Source organism: Lithobates pipiens, unplaced genomic scaffold (genome assembly GCF_037356315.1).
Source record: "Lithobates pipiens isolate NorthernLeopardFrog02 unplaced genomic scaffold, aLitPip1_a1.2 Scaffold_13, whole genome shotgun sequence".
Lineage (NCBI taxonomy): Eukaryota > Metazoa > Chordata > Amphibia > Anura > Ranidae > Lithobates > Lithobates pipiens.
In genome coordinates this window covers 292,366,221-292,382,625 of record NW_027507718.1, presented here as the reverse complement: position 1 = coordinate 292,382,625, position 16,405 = coordinate 292,366,221, and the positions used below count along the sequence as shown (strand labels likewise).

Below are 16,405 nucleotides of genomic sequence, written 5' to 3'. Positions count from 1 at the left end.
GGGGCTATCGCTTCTCCTCCAGACTGAACAGGAAGTGGGTCCTGACTGAGACCCGATTGGCTGCGATTCCTAAGATTCCCTGGCCAATTGGGTCTCAGGAACTGCTTCCTGATTGGATGGGAGGAGAATCAGAAAGACAATAGCAAATATGAATTCACTATTGTTACACAGGTGGGTGGGCTGGGGGAGCAGAGCACTGTGCTCTGCGCCCCAGGCCCACCCTTTTTTTAAGTCAGTTAGAGCCTCAGGCTCTAAACATGAGCTTAAAAAATAAAAAAAACACCCTTTGAAATCAATGCGTCTGGAGCTCCGCATGCAGATTAGGGGGCCGGACGCATGGATGGGGGGGCGGTGCCTGTGCACCTCCTATGGATGGGACGCCACTGCACAAGAAACAACGTCCAGTACACATTCAATCCAGACAGTGAAAAACTCTCACTTATGTGGTATCACTATACTCAGCAATATGCCCATGCTGTATGTGATAAATATTCTATTAAATTTACAACATTGCGTAATGAAATTTTATTTTCTCGTCTTGTCGAGGGATTTACTGGTGTTTGATGTGCAGTTTACCATTTTACACTTGTGTGTAGATTTTTTAATATAATAAAAGCGGTATTTTAATATTACTACACTATGAGAGATCTTCTTCCAATTGCCTAATATTGATTTATATTTACCATGTGGTGGATTACTGCTGTGACCTGCTGGATGAGCTCTGTCTTTCCCAAAGCGAAGCAAGACCTCCTTTCCATTGAGTTCTGAGGATCTGGTAAGCAGTTTGTGACAGGCAGTCCACACAAGAGGTAAAGAGTTTTACTTCCCTGTGGGATTATTGGAATTATATTTGCACATGATTTTTTTTCTATGGCCATTGACTTTGCACTGAGCATTTTATGATTATGTGGGACTTTATTGATTAGTATTTTTGAGCACTCATATGAATTTTTTGCTTCCTCACTTGATGAACTTTCTATATATTAGATTTCATTTCTTTTTTTTATTTATGTACTTGCACTTTGTATTTTTGGGCAGCGCAACACAATTAGGTTAAATAGTAGTGCATAAACACCACCAAAATAAAGCTCTATCTGTCTCCAAAAAAATATAAAAAATTCATTTGTTGACTGTGTAATTGCATTTGAATGTGTGACAGCTCTGAAAACGTAAAAATGGCCTGGGCATTTAATGAGAGATATAGGGACACTTGATCCCTCTTTTGCCCTCAAAGGCAGCTAAACAAACACAGGTCAGTTTGATAAGCTACCTCCCTGGCCAGTAACAGCTAGTAAATAAAGAACTGAACAAACACACGCTCCAGGAAAATTCACCTACAGTGAATGTTTGGTGAATGACACATTCACTGCCTAATAGCTATACTCCTATATTGTGAATATGACCTTAGTTTCTATTAATATTATCCTTTTAATACTATAGTGTATTCTTCAGTAAAACAACCTTTTTAGTTTTATTTTTTGAGAAAGATACAACACCAAACACATTAGTTATCTGTAATAGCTTATATACCTGCAGGTTGCTACTTTTGTAAAAGTCCTCGCTTCATGCCGCCTTCTTAGCTGCCAGTTTTTGCCCTAAACAGCTTTATGTTTTAACAGCAGCCATGGCTAGTTTGAAGGGGTGTGCTGCTCATCTGTCCCCTTCTGCCCTCTCTGTCATGTAAGAGGAGCAAATGAATGACAGGAACTCCACCACCTATTCTCTTAATTGCCTTGTAGGAGAATAGCAGCATGAGGTCCAGGGATGGCAGAGAGAGCAGAAGCCCTGCCTGCCCCAGTCGAGTGTCTAGGAAGAGCAGGTAAATGGCAGAGAAGAGGATAAATTACATGATCTCCTCCATCCATTCACAGAACGTGATGCATTATGAATGAATAGTAGTACGGGGGCAGAAGAGCACAGACAAGTATTGAGGATGAATAAAAGAGAAGAGGATGAATGACAGAATCGCCACCATCCTTTCATATAATGTGTTGCATCATGGGAAAATAGTAGTATGAGGTGTCTGAATGGTGGAAAAGGGAAGAGGGGACTGCTGAATGTCAAGGAGGAGCAGATAAATGGAGGAGGAGTAGAAGAATGACAGGATCTCTGCTGTCTATTCAACTGATGCAATGCATTGTGGGAGAATAGTGGCATGACGTGTCTGAATTGTGGAGAGAGCATGAGGTGCTACTGAAAGTCAAGAACGAGCAGATAAATTATGGAGGAGTAGAAGAATTACAGTATCTCCACTATCTGTTTTCAGAAAGCAATGCATTGTGGGAGAGCAATAGTACATTGCGTGTGCATGGCAGAGAGGGCAAAATGGGGCAGGTGAGTGGTACAACTCACTAGCAGTGGCTAGGGAGATATCTGGCAACTATAAAATTTGGCAGCATGAAGGGAAGATTTACATTAGATATACACCATTACACATACCTATTCGATTGTAAGCTCTGATGAGCAGGTCCCTCTTAACCCTCTGTATTATTATTCTGTATTGTTACTGTACTATTGTATTTCATTGTATTGTAAATGTACTGTGTCCCTGTAAAGCGCTGAGCAAACTGTTGGCGATACTGTATAATATTAATAATAATCATGATAATAGCTAATGTGTTTGGTGCTGTATCCCCCCCCCCCCAAAAAAAAAACAGGCTTTAATCTGATTTGAATACACATCAAAGTACATGACTGCAAAGTATAATTAAACATCTGACAGCTGCTTTCAACCTGTCATCCAAGTTTGTTATACCCATTTGATTACAATCAAATCATTTTGCATTAATTTAAAATATGTGACCTAATTATTAAACCTTCCTACTTCTTGTATTGTCTTACTTGCTTGAATTGATTGCTTGAGGGAAGAAAAAAAAAAAAAAAAAAACACGAGCATGTCAGGTTTTTCTTTATCTGAAATTTTATGACACCACTGATTGAAGGTGTCAGGAGCTGTGTGGTATATTACACTTCTTGCTTATCTATGACACATGCTGGTGTGTAAAGAAGGGTCCCAACTGTATAGTGACAGGTTTTGTTTTTTGTTTTTTTGCAAATCCTTCAGGAGTTTCTAATAAACCACTCTGGTGTGAAAGGAATGCAGCTGATCTCCATTGGAAAGGATCCATGTGTTACATCCCACTATCTGGATGACATCACAACTGCTTCTAGTCCTTGAGAGTCCTGAGGGTGATCAGCTGAAGGAATAGGCTGCTTCTGCCAATCATAGTGCTGCAAAGATGCAGTTATAGTTCTAGTGATAAGAGGGAGAGAGGAGAGTAAGCAGCAAGGAAAGAACTGACTGTAGCCCAACAAGACGCAGCCAGGGAGACGCAATCAGCAGCTGGTGTTCGTGAGATTAAATAGTTTTCACATCATTTTTTGTGCGCGTGTGTGTGTGAGTGTATGTGTGTGCTATTCCCTGAATCATCCCTGGTGGAATCCTCATGTCCATAGAAGAAGGTGCATTTTAACGGTGTGTTGCACAGAGGTGCGAATCATTCCAGCTGGCTGAATGCTTAGAAAACGACACTGACTGTTACGTGTGTCTATCCATGCTGGTATAAAACAGAAAAGGGTTTTGCTGTAAGGACTTCAGTATTTTTGCTGCCTTTGTCATTGAATAAGCTGATGCTGAGGACAGACAGGTAGCCCCCCCAACTCTACCGGATATACAGACAATAGGGCTTATTCATTGGAGGCATCCCTGAACTCAACTGAAAAGTGCAACATTGCTCTTTAAGGTAAGTCACCCTAGTTCCAAAGTGTCACAACTGTCATTTCATGCTGTTGATGTTTTTATAATACACAGTGTGTTGTTATGTGATAGATCACAGACTTGTTCTAAAACAAGCTGACGTGTGTTGGCAAACAATAAATCTTTGAATTTCTTTGGAATATGCTGTATTATGAGGATTACTTAAACATAACCTATGCAAAAAAAAAAAAAAGAAGAGCTTTCATTTCCAGCGTGCCTCGTAGCCTTTTTTTTTCCTGACGCTGATACTTTCATGGAACTTAATGAAGAATAATTACAAACCATTTCTGGCAATTACAAGAATCATTCTCCGGCACATTCATGCATTGCTTACTATATTTGTGCATTTATCCTTATTTTATTTATTTTTCTTTCTTTCTCATTAGAGATGCTAGTGTGATAATAACAGCTAGAGCTGTGATTTATAATTTATAGCGCCTCTTGCCAATCAGTCTCCGAATTAAAGATCAAGCTTTATATGTGTATACGGCTCTGCTTGCTGCTGTTATTTGCTACTAAGCCTCCTCATGTGTTGTTTGAAACAGAAGTGTATTTTCTTTGTTCTCAGCCAAACTAATAAATCAATTGGACAGCCAGTGTAACACTGTTGTCACATCTGTGCCAGCTAGTTCAACTTCATGAGAGTTTATCAAAAGTAAATCACACTATTGCTCAGCACCGGTCATGCCATTAAACTGTATGCTTGATGCATACAAGGGATGATTGCTTAAATAATAAGAAAAATTATGCTTTTTCTGTGGATAGTGTGTGCTTATTGCATGGCTAGACGTGGAAAGTCTTAAGAAAAGTACATTAACGTCTCGATTTACAATAAACCGTGCCATCAAACCAGTCCCACGTTTCCATTTGACATTGTCTAAGTGAACAGAGTATTTTGTCTTTCATGTATTAATTATAATATAATTTATTATTCAGGAACCACTTACATTATATAATCTATTATCTAGACGGTTTGAGACCAAGAGCTTTTAAGATAAGTAATCTTTCTGTAGCTAGAAGCGATGCTCCTTAATATGTATTAACTTACATTTTAAAAACTGGCTGCCTCCCTGCCCCCTCCCCATCTTTTCATCTCAGTTCTTATTCATCTGTTTAGCAGTGCTCCACACAGTGACTGTAAAATGCCCGTGTTTAAAATATTTCACAGAAAATTAAATACCATTCACATAGTCCATGTTTAAAGGAACATTTTAGAAATGAGCCTGTTTCTCCAATTGCTAGAAATGAAATTCTGACTCCACTGCAACTCCGGTTATAAATTGATGCAAATTTTTTTTTTTGATCTATACGATTCTAGAAGTTTAAAAAAGCTACTCGTTATGCTTCATTATATAGTTGTCATTCCTTGTAAATAAATAGGCATAATGACATAGTCACAATGTACTGTGTGCAAACGTCTCAAAATAATGTACTTAGGATCAAGTGTAATTAAATCAAAGACTTCTTTAGTTCTCAGGCCTGAGAAAACTCAGTTAGTATAAATCAGATGTAATTGTTTTTACTTACCATCCTTATTAAAACTTCTTTCACCAGTGACTCACAGTACTCCCTGTAGCTAGAAAGTATTTTAATTTAAAGTTTTTTTTTAAGGGATTTATACACAGCTCTAGTCATACAATTCTAATCAGACATAGTAACTTGCCGGTAGACAGTTCATCAGTAATTGCATAAGGGAAAATTTAATTTATCTGCCTTAATAGTGGTGGAGAAGCTTTTAAGCCCCTCAGGAGCTGAAGTGGTTAAGGTAAGGTTGACCTTGTTCAGGAAAACACTTTGTGTATTATTGATCAAATTTTCCAGAAATGCAAGACAAATCATACAGAGAGACAGCTTCTTCAGCATATGGGGAAACAAATAAATCTATTTACATTTTTAAATCCCCAGCATGTTGGAAAGCTCTCTACCTGTATATCTCAGTTTGTCTGTAAACGTGATCATTCCAATACACAATTTAATGTATGTTACTTAAGACTATGTCTGTCTACAAATATTATAATAAATCTGACATCCCATAGATGTCACAGAAAGTGCACAGGTTATATGTTATGTTATATAGTGGTTACTGTGTACTTTGCCATGCTAATTGTGAGGTTCCATTAGTGCGCAAAAATTCAGAACTTCATTAAATAGGAAAATTCGACTAAAGATGTCATTATAAAGAAAAACTGTTCTTGAAACTGATATTTTTAGCAGTTTGCTGCCTTTCTGTAGTTCAGCTACAGAAGATTAGAGAATATCCATTGAAAAGGAACCATAGCATAGCACCCAATTTACTTGTCAGTTGTGGTGTTCTGAAATTAATGTTACTCCAATAGGAACATGGTAGTATTCATTAAACACAAGTATTTATATAGCACTGAATCCATGCAGTGCTTTACATATATATATTGTACATTCACACCTGACCCTGCCTTCAAGGAGCTTACAATTAAACACATACTAGAATTTGTCTACAAGCATTTCTTTAGAATTTGGGAGAAATACACAAGTAAAGGAAGAACACACAAACTCCATGCACTTAGTGTCCTGGTTGGGATTAAAACTCTAGTGCTACCAGGCAGAAGTGCTTACCACTAAGCCATTGTGCTGCTCAGAGTCATCTCTCGGCACAATAATACCTGGGTGTATGCTACTAGTTAACATATTTGGGTGTCAGAGTGATCCCGGGACCAGGGATAACTTTATTAAGACTTATTTGTTCTAGTTAACATTTACTGAACTCCATACTGCTCATTTTCTGTACCCTTTGTTAAAAAGGCCAAATAATACATAATACTTTCCTAAATATGTGCCAGTCATATCACACAAGTTGGTTGTTACTACAATGAAAATGCCAGAACTCTGGCTAATTAATTTGGGAAAAACCGAATTAGGGTAGTCTAGGAAGCACCTGTATTTATTTACTTATCTCTGATGTCATGTCTATTCTAATAAATCATGGCTGGTGAACATTAATGCCAACTCTAATCAGTAACCTGTACCTTAAAGGGTGCTTTATTTAGGAATGTATGTATTGTGTAGTTAGATAAAGCTGATGTTTGTTATCTCTGAATTTCAAGGTTTTTGTATTTGAAATCATTTACAGTTTCACCTATTGACAGCCTATGCAGGTCAGCAGGTGAGTGTATGTGCCAACTGTATAGAGAAGCCCCTGTAAATTAAGATTGTATATTCACTAGCACGTACCCATCTGTCATCAACAGCAATGTTGTATTTATATACAATGTAGCGGGTGTAACTAGGTGGGTTTTGGAGAGCCCTTCCCCTGGTCCAGTGCATGTAGGAAACTTGACAGGAGCAAAAACTGAAGTCAATAATGGGTACAGGATTACTTGAATTACATTTTTCAGGAAAAAAAACACAAGCATAGGTCCATTACATGACACTTCCAAGATGGTTTCAGTTCATGTTTAAAGGTAAAATGTATTTAGATACAATGATCACCTTATACAAACACTTTGGTGTGCATCATGCTGAAACCTGTGTATCTTAAGAAATAATGTAATCTTGTTTTAAAAACTAAGTATTAGAAGATAGCCTTTGTTAACCTAGTTTTGTCTATACAGAAATATCCTGGCTGATATTTCAAACATAAATCAATGAATATGACTATAATATTAATATTATTTACTCAGTATTAAACACAAATGAAAAAGTCTGAGATATGGAGGTCAACAGCAGCCACCTTCTCATATCTTACTTCAGACTTGCTCATTCTGTTTCCAACAGATTACCCTCCATGCTGCTTCCATGTATTAGTTGTGCACAAGACAATAAAATATCCGATTTCTAATTAGGATTATGATTAAAAATAGTTGTATTTACAATAATATAAGTTGTTCTTATATGATACCAATTAAATGCAAAAGGTTTAAGTCTTTTTATAGGGAAGGTTTGGAGACATATAGAACAGTCCACCGCGTTAGGGTTGGTACAGATTATATACACAAATATGAAACAGTCCCAGTATATAGTGATATAAAGTGCTCATGCTCAAAGCTGATATATCCGTGATCCAATGTGCTTAGACTTGGGTGGCCCACATAAATGTAAACTCACCTCCTAGAGTTGACCAACTATTGCTAGCATGTTGGGATACCCCTGTAGAGATCTGCTGCTGGTGTCTAATGCCGTGCAGTATACAGTTAGACAAACCAAAAAAATCCTCATTGCACTAAATATCATTCTAAAAATGTATTAAAAACAGTTAAAAGTAAAAAATATCACTCACATGTTAGGGTGCCTAAACATCCTGGCACCCAGTGTGTGTAACGGGTGATGTTTTGGGGGGGGGGGGGGAAATCAGCCCACAACGGTGGTGTTTTCCACTGGTTGCAGTTCTGCTCGATTCCCTGTATTTGTTCTGGTGGGAGTAAGTCGCGGTGACGCTTTGGTCTGTATCAATGTTGTATGACAATTCATACATGACAGAAATTCTGTCCTGCTTTACTATGACCATCAATGGTTTGTCACATTTTAAAATAAGTTGCATACTTGTGCCTGGCTACATGCATGTGGAAACCCACCACTGCCCACAAACATCCACCTTATTATTAAAAGAGTTGAAGTAGCTGCAAAAGCAGACCTCACAATGACGTGTGTTAGAACTCTTGTTTCTGTCTTAGTTTGTACAGGAACGATATACATTTATTGAAGATTGTAGAGATAGACAAGGAGTATTGTGCATAAATATAAAGTCTCCAGTTGGGAAAACTCTGATTAAAGAATGATGATTGTTTTAACAGTATATGAAATTTCACAGGCTTGTGGCTTCCTCTTCTTCAGGGCTATCATTAGGAAGGGACCCCTGTCCCTGTAGGAAGGGAAGCTGCAATCCCCAAATATAGCTCAAATATGTTGGTTATATTTTATATCATGCAGTTATGAAGTGATCATCATTCTTTAACCAGATGGAGTTGCATTCTTTGCCCACCTCCCCAATCTCCGCAAGCTTGAGAGGACCCAAATTTCTCGGAATCTCTATTAGTCAAACCGCCACAGACCCACTTATCACAAGATTTAGTGCTACCTCACCCTACGTTAACATGATTTCATAAGAAGCATTTTATGGGACTGTGGTAATACAAAAAAAAATCTGTTACCAATACTTTTAATGAAAGCATCCCCGCAGTGTAAAATGTTTGCACACACCTTAATTCAGTGAATTGTATCTGACTGCTCAAAACTACCATTATGATCCTGCTGTGCAAAGTTGTCCAACTGGTGGCCTCATGCCTGCATGCAGCAGTGACATTTCTTGAGGCATCTGTCCTTGAATTTTAAGTAGATAAAGCTTTTTTCCTTTCTGAACAGTATTCAGATAAGTAACATGTGACATTATAATTGTGTCTCCCTGTATTATGAGCCCCATTGTTAAATCTTAATGGTGTAACAATCAAAATATTTTTACTTCACAAAAGTACATTCCCTGAAATAATTAATTGAATCAACATTCAAAATCAGATTTTATTACATTTTTTTTTCACTAGATCTGTAAATGTATAATGTTTAACCATTATATAAAAAGCAAGTATAACAAGTTCAAATATCTGCAAACAGGGAATGACCTAACTAGTGAAGGAGCTGTAATAAACTATACCAGAAGTGATTCTTCTTCTCATAAATATTCTGTTGTATTATGTGTTGCTTCCTCAAAAAAATAAAGGTTTTCCTATTTCTCATCACGTAAAGTATTTATTTTTAATCACCACTATTTTATTTCATGGATATAGGACTAGATATTACACAGTGACTGTACTGCTAAATGAATGTGTGCACTATTACTTGGGACCATGGGAAATTTAACTTAGAACTATAATTTCAGATAACGCAGCATATACTGTACATTGACGTACGTGAGGCATCAAAGTTATCTCCAATGAGAATATGCATCATCCAACTGTTATGTTCATTGGTTTTAGATAATATAGGCTTCAAAACAGCATCACTTTTTTTTCATTTTACTTAAGTCTTTGACTATATTGTCTCTTTACTATAAACAATTAAGGTAAATATAATATACAGTAGCATATGGACATGTGCATATTAAGCCGGGAGTGGCTAATTTTACATTTTTAGCAGATCCTTGGCTGCTTTATTGAAACCAGTCTGTGGTTTACAAATCTCAGTAGCTCAAGCTGAAGTTAGAACACACCTCAGTGAAGGTGCTTTAAACCTGGTAAAAATGGGCCGAACATCAGCCGGTATTGTCTGGTTCAACAGGAACTGGCCATCATTCAGCCCGTGTGTACATCAAACTGTCTGACAGAAGCTAATTGAACAGCAAAGTTCTGTCAATCAGCATGCTGGAAAAAACAGCATCCGATCGGCTATCAAATCAGCACTGGTAGCCAATGGCTAAGAGTGCTGAATGGTGTGTTCTGGTGGGGGGGTCAATCCCCTTTTCAGAACACAATAGCTCAGTGGGTAGATCACCGTACTAACATTGCATGGAGGGGGTGGGAGCATCCGGCTCAGCCTATGAGCAACATGCTGAGAGGCTGAGCCGGGTGCCGATCCAGGTATGTGGGCGGATCCCGACTCCATTGTCATGATCTCACCCAAGCCTGGACCAGCTCTGTGATGTCAGTCGACAGTGGGCTTCAGCTACCCCTTTCTGCTGAACACGGGTCACAGGAGTGCAGAACAAAATGTGATCCACAGTGATCCACAGGAGAAGTACAGCCAAACAAGTGTTGGCTGTACTTCTCCTTTAAAATGATGCAACAAACTAACATATCAAGTTAATTAATGTTAAAAATCTGTTTTAAAACTATAAACTTTATACTTGTCACATGTTAAAACATTTCATTTTTTTTTTCAATTAGGCAAATGTAGCCCTCTGGTGCCTATTTACTGGCCTGTAATTCACAGTAAAGTCATATTTGTGCATGATGTGGCTGATTTTCTCTTTCGTGATTGCCTTGGGGGAGCTAAGGCTGCTTTGATAGTGTTACTATATAAAACACCATAGCTTCCTGGTTATGTACTCATAAGTAAGGATAAGCTTAAGGTTGAGTGTTCAGACCAAGCCTGGGATGTTCAGGTTTTGGCTAAGGGTCTGGTGTGGATCTTTCAGGATGGGGTGGTCCCACACAGGGAAAAGGCACCTGCATCTTTTCCAAAAAAGCGGCCGAAGGAAATATGTATAATACAATGCAGTTCCCAGCATAGGAAATCTTGCTGCGATTTCCAATGCGTGGAGTTGCCATTAGGATTAATAGCACCCTCATGTATCTCCTAAGCAGCAATGCGTTTTTCTTTGCGAGTGCGAGGAGGCGTTTGATTTCACCACTTACCACACCGGCTCAGATTTGAACTTAGACTGAATGTCAGTTTTACTGTAGCAGGTTGTATACATTACGCAGATGTGCTACTTTACAGGCAGGGTCAAAGCGTCCACCAGGCATATTACTATATATGCTATTTTACATTTTAACCACATAAGACCTAGAACATTTTACTGGCCAAAGACCAGACCCCTTTTTGCGATCCAACACTGCGTCGCTTTAACTGACAATTGCAGTGCGACGTGGCTCCCAAACAAAATTGACCTCCCTTTTTCCCCACAAATAGAGCTTTCTTTTGGTGGTATTTAATCACCCCTAGCGGTTTTTATTTTTTGCGCTATAAACAAAAAAAGAGTAACAATTTTCAAAAAAAAAAACACATTATTTTTTTCATTTTGCTATAATAAATTTCCCCCAAAAATGAATAAACATTTTTTTTCCTCAGTTTAGGCTGATACGTATTCTTCTACATATTTTTGGTAAAACAAATTGCAATAAGTGTTTATTGATTGGTTTGCACAAAAGTTATAGCGTTTACAAAATAGGGGATAGTCTTATGGCATTTTTATGATTTTTTTTTTACTACTAATGGCGGCGATCAGCGATTTTCATTGTGACTGCGACATTATGGCGGACACATCAGACATTTTTAACACATTTTTGGGACCATTGTCATTTATACAGCAATCGCTGCTATACAAATGCACTGATTCCTATGTAAATTACACTGGCAGTGAAGGGGTTAACCACTAGGTGGCAGTGTAGGGGTTAAGTATGTCATAGGGGCGTGTTTCTATCTGTGGGGGGGCGTGGCTGTGTTTTACACATCACTGATCTCTGCTCCAATCACAGGGAGCAGAGATCAGTGTCACTGTTGCTAGGTAGAACAGGGAGATGCTTGTTTACTTTAGCATCTCCCCGTTCTTCCTCCCCATGAAATAATCGCGGGTATCCCTGCGGCGATTGAGTCCGCGGGACCCGCGATTGGACTCATGTAGGTCCCGACTGGCACACAAATGTGTCACCGGCGGCTCGCATGCGATGGCATGGCGGCAAATTTAAAGGGACGCACCTGTACGCCCATTTTCCTGTCCGTGCCATTCTGCTGACGTACATTGGTGTGCGCCGGTCGGGAAGTGGTTAATGTTTCACTATAAGCACTACAACCACTGCTCCTGCCAAACTGAATTTAAAAAAAAAATGTTTTTTGCTTTGGTACTTGTCGTTTAGGCTGTGCAATTCCCTCCTACCCATGCCATTTGTTTGAAAGTCCCTAGCATATTAGTCTGGATAATAGTGATACTGTTTTTTTTAACATATGGCTCCCTGCATATCCATTAACATAGTCTTAAAGCTTAACTCCAGACAGACAGCCAAATTTGAGATTTATAGATGTATTTAGGCATGCCAAATAGCAGAGTTGGTGACCCACCATCTCTTCTGTAGTTAATTTCCACAGTCAGGGCCGCTGATAGGGCAGTGCAACCGGCCCTGTTGTACCGGGCACGGCCCCATCAGCTCCACAAAGGGGCCCAGCAGCATTACAGTTAATTTCTGCATGTTAAAGAAAATAGGACCTTCTAAAGGTTTCCCTTACTTTTACTTGCTTTGGGATGTAATTACATTTTCCTGGGCCCCATGAGGTTAACAGAGGGGCTCAGGAGGTGAATGCAATGGATGTACTTTTTTATTTTTGGGGGTGTATGTGTACCCTGTAGTCCTGCGATGTTCTGCTACCATATAGTGATGCTGCCTTCACTGGTGTAGAAATACAATAATGCTCCGCTCCCTCTTCCCATCCTCAGCTGCCAAGACTTGTGTGAGAAGGCAGGCAGCTCAGAAGCTGACAGCAAGCAGCAGGAGGACAGCGTGGCTGCACAGTACACAGTGTGTGAAGAATAGAAGATAGAGTTCTCACTGTGTCCTATGATCATCAGCATGAAAATCACACAGTCAGCAGGTGCCCTGTCACAGTGTGTCACGTGGCTGCTGGAGGTGCCGACTTTATTAAGCTATGGCTGTACTGAGTGTTACAGACTGTAACACAGTACAGCCATAACAAAGTCAGCACCCAACACCCAGGTGACACACTGACAGGGCACCTGCTGACTGTGCTTCCTGTGTGATTTTCATGCTGATGATCATAGGACACAATGAGATGCTACTTTACACTTGCGTTTTTGGGCGGGCAGTAAACATGGTCAGCTGAACTGCATTTTTAACCCACCACTTCCCTTTAGCCGCTTCCCACTTAGTGATATACTGGTATGTCGCTGGATTGGAAGGGTGATATCTTGGTCATCACTGCAGCAATGATCACAATGTTTTTTTAGCCCCAGCGATTTTGCACAAAGTATAAGTAATCCTAGTGGCTAAGAAGTCACTGGATTACTTTTAAGGGTGGTGGAAGGGGTTCTCTCCCCCCTCCTGCCACCACCTTTACTGGGCTCTTCCAAGTGATCGAAGAGCCCGGTAAGAATGTGACCAGCAGTATTCAGTTCCTAGGACGCAGTGAGAGAAAATGATGTTGTTCCTTCCACTGTGTGATGTCAGAAACTAGAATCGGTGAGGATTTATTCCTGGTTTCTGTCTTATGTAACCAAGCTGTTATTGGTTTGAACAAGCATCTGATCACACCGATTTTGGTTTGATCAGATGCTTTGGAGGTCAGAGGAGAGACATGGGGTATAAGAGACCCCAGATCTCTCAATAAAGAGGACCTGTCATTCATGGCCCATGCTATCATAAGGGATGTTGATCTCTACTGATAGCAATAAAATATATTTTAAAAAAATTAAAGATACAGTGTAAACAAAAAGTAATAAAATAAATAATAACATTTAAAACTTTTGAACATTAAAGGAGTAGCAACAGACAGATGAGGCCATCTTTTTGCTCCTTCCACTTGTTTCTTTTTACTACATGTGAATTCAGGACACCCCTCCCTCTCTCAAAATGCTGCTATATTTAAGATTAAAAGCGACTGAAATGCAGATATTTACACTGTTGCATGCATTGTAAATGTAATTTTTTTTAAAGAAATGCCAAACTACATTCATTTTTTTATATCTTTAACTATGTTCAATAGCAAGAAAAAATGAAGCTAGCAAATCAGATCCCTTGTCAATATGAACTTTGGTGAATTACAGAAAAATCTGATATGACCTCTTCTATTAAAGTAAAGTCTTTATGCTGCCAATATATGTAATTTTCTAAACCTCATAAATTGGAATAGGACTGACCTGTGTGCATGATTTGAAATGAGGGCTCTCTAATTATCTCATTAATTTTTATCTAATCTTAACAAGCCAGGACTCTTTGGGGCCTAATTGTGAGATGTTGAGAAGTGATTTAGTTTCCCAGTTTTACACAGACCCACCTTTTTGATGGACTTTGCAGGCAGCTCTTACATGTATTCAGAAAATTGGAAAAATTAGGCTTGCAATGCGCAAAAGTTAAAGTAACTAAATTATCTATATGACAATCAAAACAATTACCAAAGCAGTTTTTTTAGGTTTCATGCACGTCTCATAAAGTTTACTTTTTTTATATATATATTTTTCCTTCACTTATGCCCCCCTTCCCGAGGCAGTGCTGTCAATCCAAAAAGCAATGATCAGGACTAGGTGTGGCGAAGTACTGACTGACAAGCTACAGGCTTTAACTGCTTAAGATCCGTGCTATAGCCGAATGATGGCTATTGACAAGGGCACATGCAGTGCCCGCTGTGAACGCCCAAGTCAATGAGACTTGAGTGATCACAGATCCTTACCACGTCAGCCAAAGACAGCTGATCATGTGATGTAAACAGAAGATCGGTAATTGTTTATTTTTTCTTCTCACGCTGACAGCATGAGGAGAAAAAGGCCAATCACCGGCTTCTGTTTGAAGGGACATCTATCCTGAAGAGGAGGAGCCACATATGTGCCCACTAGTACCGCCTGCCAGTGCCATCTGCCAGTGCCATGAATCAGTGCCCACAGTAAGTGCCAGCAATCAGTGCCACCTATCATTGCCCACAAGTGCCACCTAAAAATGCCCACCAGTGGTGCCATTCAGTGCCTCATCAGTGCCACCTAGCAGTGCTGTCTATCAGTTTCACCTACCAGTGCTGATCAGTGCCCATCACTGCCACACATCAGTGCCAGCTATCAGTGCCACCTATTAGTGCCCTTCAGTGCCACCTGTCAATGCCCTTCAGTGCTGCCCATCGGTGCTACTCATCAGTGCCACCCATCAGTTCAACCTCTCAGTGCCCACTAATGCCACCTATCAGTGCCCAGCAGTGCCACCTTATCAGTGCCCACCAGTGCTGTCTATTAGTGCCCATCAGTGCCACCTTATCGGTGCCCATCAGTGTTACCTTATCAGTGGCCATCAATGCAGCCTATCGGTGCCCATCAGTGCAGCCTATCAGTGCCCATCAGTGTAGCCTCATCAGCATACATCAATGAAGGAGAAAAACTACCTGTTTACAAAATGTATTAACAAAATATAAAACAGTTTTTTATTTTTTTTAATTGGCCTTTTAATTTTTTTTTAACAAAAATAAAAATCCCAGAGGTGATCAAACACCACCAAAAGAAAGCTCTATTTGTGGGGAAAAAAATGATAAAAATATAATTTGGGTACAGTGTTGTATGACCGCGCAATTATCATTCAAAGAGCGACTAAAAGCTGAAAATTGGTCTGGGCAGGAGGGGGGTTTAGGTGCCCAGTAAGAAAGTGGTTAAGTCAGCAGTGACAATGCTGATAGATATTCCTCCTGCAACATATATATATATATATATATATATATATATATATATATATATATATATATATATATATCACAAACAAACAAAAGATTTCCCAGTAAACTTACCAGCTAGCCTGCAAAACAACCAAATTAACCACATCTAAGAATTTACGTCAACAACAGAAGGTTTTGTTTGCACACATTTGCAAATATATGCGTAAGCTGCAGTGCCCATGTCAAGGCTCCTCTGTATACTGTGGTCCTAACTCTATATTTTTCAGAGTCTTCTAAGTCGGAACACATATAGTAATGGACAGATTAAGGGTAGGTTTGCCTGGAGGGATTCCGCATGATGCTCAGCAAGAGCACAATGGCAACAAATTACCAGTACATTCCCACACCCTTAACCATTTGCTTACGCATATATTTGCAAATGTCTGCAAACAAAAAATCCTCTGTTTCCAACGTAAATTGTTAGACAGGGTCCTTTGGGTTGTATTACAGGCTGGCTGGTAAGTGTGCTGGGAAATCTTTTGTTTGTTTGTGATGTGTGTTGGCTTTCTATGTGCACCTTACTGCAAAGACTAGTTATAGGTTGGG

General features: G+C 39.3%; 1 protein-coding gene across 2 annotated transcripts in view; it reads left to right on the top strand.

Moving 5' to 3' along the window:
• The first annotated feature begins 3,179 nt into the window (after nucleotides 1-3,179).
• Nucleotides 3,180-16,405, top strand: part of LOC143974940 (bifunctional heparan sulfate N-deacetylase/N-sulfotransferase 4-like) — a 566,687-nt gene continuing 553,461 nt past the window's right edge. For both annotated transcript variants that reach the window (XR_013272301.1, XM_077476810.1), the window contains exon 1: nucleotides 3,180-3,743. The gene's annotated coding sequence lies outside the window, so the exon portion shown is untranslated. The remainder of the gene's footprint in view (nucleotides 3,744-16,405) is intronic.